The sequence below is a fragment of the Thermobia domestica genome, chromosome 3 (assembly GCF_964235325.1).
Source record: "Thermobia domestica chromosome 3, izTheDome1.hap1.1, whole genome shotgun sequence".
NCBI classification, from domain to species: Eukaryota; Metazoa; Arthropoda; class Insecta; order Zygentoma; family Lepismatidae; genus Thermobia; species Thermobia domestica.
The window spans coordinates 212,827,583-212,833,509 of NC_137456.1; positions in this window are offsets into that span (position 1 = coordinate 212,827,583).

Consider the following 5,927-nt stretch of genomic DNA (forward strand, 5'->3'; position numbering starts at 1 on the left):
GGCTTCATTTTGTTTCCTTCGGTATCAATAAACTACAATTCACATACTGGTTGTTTGTTAACATTGAAATACGAAGAAACACACGAGTGATTGGAATGAAGTTTAGTCCATAGATTTGTTATATTATTATAGAGAAAACAATTACAATTTTATACCTGTGCATCATCTCTTACGTTCTGCTTTGATCCCAAAAAAAGTAAGTTTGAGCGTATAACATCGTTTCCGTGGGCGGTTCTCATGCTTCCTTCCACATTCTTATTCCAATAATTAGTTAAGAATCATTCACTTTAATTTATCATCCGTCTCCGTTAGCATAAAGGGCATATCCGTGGATATTAAATTAAACGTATAAATTTATTCTCATTAAAAATGTTTTACTTTGATAAATGAGTGTGGCGCGCGTGAGCAATCATTATTTCTACTTGGTGTTGCAAATTTCACATATAACGGTGTGAATTTTATAATCTGTGTATGCTCTTTTCTAGATTTTTGGGAGTAATAGGAGTAACGTTTAATTCAACCTCTATAAAACATTTTCTCAGTATGCCGGTATATGTATATCTAAATTATTATGTTTATTGATCACAAGTGAACTGAAAAAATGTTTTAAGATATTAAAAAATTCTCTTTTCCTCCCAATATGTAGAAAAGAACCTTACGGGTTATTGAAATTTATTTCATAGAAAGAATAACACATTCTGGTATTTATGAGGTAATTTGTGACTGCAAAGTATGGTACTTTGAGATGATGTAGAAAGTCAAAGAGTATAAGAAAATCTTTCGAAATTCTTGAGTTTAACGCTCCACGATTATGCTCTTTAGTCTGAGAGAGGCGGATAATTAAGGCAGGATGATGATGAAAGAATGACGATGGAAGGTGAATGATGATGGAAGAATTGGTGGAATGAGAATGTGAGAAGAAACCGGAGTATCTCGAAGAAACCCACAGACATGGTGTTGTTCATAAAACTCTTAGTTGGCGAGAAATCGAATAGGGATCCCACGTACGAGAGGTAAGCGCTCTACCACTGAACCACCGTGGCCCCCTCAAAGAGCATAAAAGTTTCAGTGTTCAAGGAATTAACGTCATCAGATCTTTCCAAGCCACTGATTCATTGTTTCTGTGCAAGCAAAAAATAAAATGAAGAAAGGAAGTCAGCATAATTTATGTGACGGATCCCACATTGTCATCACATTTAATAAAGGTAAAGTAACTGCGGGAAACTTTGAAAAGCATACTTATAAATATAATCTTTCTGGCTCTTGAAAAATTATGTACCTTCCTCCGGCCTTTTGTGTTTTAGTTCTAATCAGTCTTTTCCTGAAGATAGAAACAAAATAATTCCGAAAGTTTGGTAATTTGGAATTTTGAGCACAAAGCTAGAATATACAGACCGCAAACTCAGTGAGAAACTGGAAACTTGGCGACAGTAGCGCCTCCAACACACGACGACGGAACTAAACAGTCGATCTGATGTCACCTACATGGAAATTTCGAAAGTAACCACAGACTTTGATAATTTTTTAAATTATTTTTCTTCCGTTTTGTTATACAATCGTAATATTGGATAGTACTATTCACCTTTCAAAAAAGTTTCTGAACAACACAGACACAATATTTTATGATTGCAGCTTGCAAGAAAAATCATGAGATATTTTTGATATTTAGTATACAATCTTTCTGCTATAAAAACAAATTTAATAACTAAATATGAAAGATCCTTTTCACATTTTTCAATTAATGTATACACGACTCCAAAAGTGCATTACCACCTGCAATTCTCATTTTCCTGCAATAGCAGGCAACCCCTAAAGCTCGGCGGTTCGGTTGGTTGCGAATTCGAAAGGCGTTGGACCAAACCTCAATTTTGTAACAAATATATCAGTGAGGCAAACTGCAAATAAGAGAATAAAACAAATTGTTAAGAATGACAATTTTATTATCGTAACGGAGTTGGATGACATCAAAAGTTACAAAATGATCTTACTTAAGCAGTTCAAAAAAAATGGATGGCAAGAAACAGATATCAGAGGAAACCATTTCTCTCCTTCACCCCCAAAAAACAATTTCATAAAAAAGAAAAAGAGTTATATAATACAAAGGTTTAATATAAAAGCCCCAATCAAAATTTTCAAAGTTGACACTCGAAAGGCAAGAACAACTGAGCCGAAATGAGTGAAATTGTGCACAAATATTGCAGACGTAAAATGGAGGAATACGGGTTTTATATTTTAATGAAAAAACGGTTGGGTGGGACATGGGCCCCTCCAAACCTTTGATCACGAAACATCAAAAGTGCTGGTAACAGTATGCCAGATGTGTGTAAAGGACACGAAGAATTGCAACGAAACTTTACGTATGGACAATACGAAAGAACAAACGAATACGTTTTCTATTTTCTGTGGAAAAGCGGCTTTAGGGGCTAAGCCACCCAACCCAAAATTTTGAAAGTTGATTCCCAAAAGGCAAAAAGAAGTGAACCAAAGTGAATGAAATTGTGCACAGATATTGTAGACGTAAACTGGCAAAAAACGAATTTCGTATACTTTGCAAAAAAGGGTTGGGCGGAGCAAAGACCCTTCCAAACCATTGATCACAAAATATCGAGAGTGCTAGTAATAGTATGTCAGGTGTGTGTAAAGCACATGAAGAATTGCAACATAACTTTGTGTATGAACAATACGCCAAAAATAAACGAATGCGGGGTTTTTATGTTCTGCGTAAAAACGGTTTTAGGTGGGAAAATACACCAACCAAACTTTTGAAAGTTGACGCTCTAAAGGCAAGAAGAAGTGAACCGGAGTGAATGAAATTGTGCACAGACATTGTAGACGTAAACTGAGGATGCGGTTTTTCATATTTTCCTTCAGAAAACTGTTGGGTGGGGCACCGAACCCTCCAAACCTTTGATCACGAAAAATCAAAAGTGCTAGTAACAGTATTTCAGATGTGTGTTAAGGACATGAAGAATTCCTACGAAACTTTGTGTAAGGACAATACGCAAAAAATAAACATATACTGTTTTTTATTTTCTAAAAAAACAGTTTTAGGAGGCAAAAGCCCCTACCCACAATTTTGGATGTTGACGCCCAAAGGGGAAGAAGAAGTGAACCAAAGTGAATGGAGTTGTGCAGAGATTTTGTAGACATAAAATGAGGGAATACGGGTTTAGTATATTCCTGGAAAGAAGGGTTGTTTGGGGCACCGACCCCTCCAAACCTTTGATCACGAAATATCGAAAGTGCTAGTAACAGTATGTCAGATGTGTGTAAAGGACATGAAGAATTGCAACATAACTTTGTGTATGGACAATACGCCAAATATAAAGGAATACTGTTGTTTTTTTATTTTCTGCGGAAAAACGGTTTTAGGGGGCAAAAGAACCCACCTCAAAATTTTGAAAGTTGACTCCGGAAAGGGAAGAAGTGAACCAAAGTGAATAAAATTTTGCACAGATATTGCAGATGAACTGAGGGAATACGGGTTTTGTATCTTGCTGTAAGAAACGGTTAGGTGGGGCACGAACCCCTACAAACCTTTGATCATGAAATATCAAAAGTGCTAGTAACAGTATGTCAGATGTGAGTAAAGGACAAAAAGAATTTGAACGAAACTTTTTGTATGAACAATACGAAAAAATAAACGAATACGTGTTTTTTATTTTCTGTGGATAAATGGTTTTAGGGGGCAAAAGCTCCCACTTAAAACTTTGAAAGTTGGTGCAAAAGAGGCAAGAAGAAATGGACCGAAATGAATTAAATGTGCACAAGTATTGTAGAGGTAAGGTGAGGGAATACGTGTTTCGTATTCCTTCTGAAAGAATAAAAACTGTTGAGTGTACCGAGGCTTTGAGTGGCGAGACGGGTGTACTAAAGCGAATGAAATTGTATGTAGATATTGGGTGTGTACACTATGGCCTTTCGTGTTTCACGTGTCGTGTCGTGTCTCCATCCGATTTCTTTAAATTTTTCAGATCAACTACAAGCACAAACCTATACCGTTTTTTATAGTATTTTAGGAGGCACTTTTAACTCTTACAATGTTTTTGCGCATAAACAAAAACACGTGTCGATTTATTTCCAGTTTGCTCTTGATCTGCCAAATTTGAAGCTAAACGGATAGGGAAACTTAGGAAACACGAAAGGGCTTATTTTACACAGGGTGTATATAATATCTACACACAATTTCATTTCCTTCTGCCCACTCCATCCCGCGCTATTACGGAAATATTTACTTTTTTTCGTATGTGGCCTAGGACCTAACAGTGTTTTTCCACAAAAGGTGAAACACTTTTCATTTATTGTTTTGGAAATTGTCCTTATGCGTGGTTTCGTTGCATTTCTAAATATTCTTTAGGAACGTCTGACTTATGCTTATTTGCAATTTTGATATTTAGTAATCAACGGTTTAGAAGGTCCGTGCCTCACTCAACCACTTTTTTCCAGGATAATACGAAACCTAATTATCTCATTTTACGTCTACAATATCTGTGCACAATGTAATTCAATTCGGTGCAGTTCTTCCTGCATTTTGGGCATCAAATTTCAAAATTTTGGGTGTGGCCTTTGCCCTCTAAAACCATTTTTCCGCAGAATAAGAAACCATATTCGTTTATTTTTTGGGTATTGTCAATACACAATGTGTCGTTCCAATTCTTCATGTCCTTCAAGCACTTGTGACATGCTGTTATTATCACTTATGATATTTTACGATCAAAGTTTTGGAGGGGGCCGTGTATCACCTAAACTGGTTTCCTTTTTTTTCAGGATAATAAGAAACCTGTATTCCCTAATTTTATGTCTACAGTATCTATGCACAATTTCATTCACTTCAGTTCACTTCCTCTGGCCTTTCGGCCTCAATTTTCAAAATTTGGGTGGGGGCTTTTGCCCATAAAACCTTTTTTCCGTAGAAAATAGAAAACCCGTATTCGTTTATTTTTTCCATACTGTCCCTACAAAATGTGTCGTTCCAATTTTTCATGTCCATCAAGCACTTCTGACATACTGTTATTAGCACTTGTGATATTTTACGATCAAAGTTTTGGAGGGGTCTGTGTATCACCTAAACTGGTTTCCTTTTTTTCAGGACAATAAGAAATCCGTATTCCCTCATTTTATGTCTACAATATCTGTGCACAATTTCATTGACTTCGGTTTACTTCCTCTGTCGTTTCGGGCGTTAATTTTAAAAATTTTGGGTGGGTGCTTTTGCCCCCTAAAACCCTTTTTCTGCAGAATATAAAAAACCCGTATTCCTTTATTTTTTGCGTATTGTTCTTAGACAAAGTTTAGTTGCAATTCTTTACGTCTTTTACACACATCTAACACACTGTTACTAGCACTTTCAATATTTCGTGATGAAAGTTTTGGAGGGTTCCGTGCCCCACCTAACCGTTTTTTTAAGGAAAATACGAAGCACGTACTCCCTAATTTTGTCTGCAATATGTGTGTAAAATTACGTTTATTTCTGTTCACTTTCTTTGCCTTTCGGGCGTCTACTTTCAAAATTTTGGTTGGGGCTTTTGCCCCCTAAAACCGTTTTTCCGCAGAAAATAGGAAACACATATTCGTTTATTTGATGTTTAATACATATTTGCAAATTTTATCAAAATCGAAGTGTTACACATCTGAAGTGTTACTTGTTAGTAACTAATATTTCTCCCATTTTCAACCCATCTTCCCCCTCTCCACTCCATCTGTTCGGACACCTTATCCAATCTCTCTACCACCCCGGGCGAAGTTCTGGCTCCCTTGCTATCGTTATCTCCACACAGATCACTTGGACCTGATAAAATTAGTCCTCTCTTTCTCAACAAAACTGCTTCAGTTATTATGGTTCCTCTATCTATCTTATTCAATAGATGCTTCAAGGAAGGGTATTATCCCAACTGTTGGAAACTATCTCACGTGACCCCAATATATAA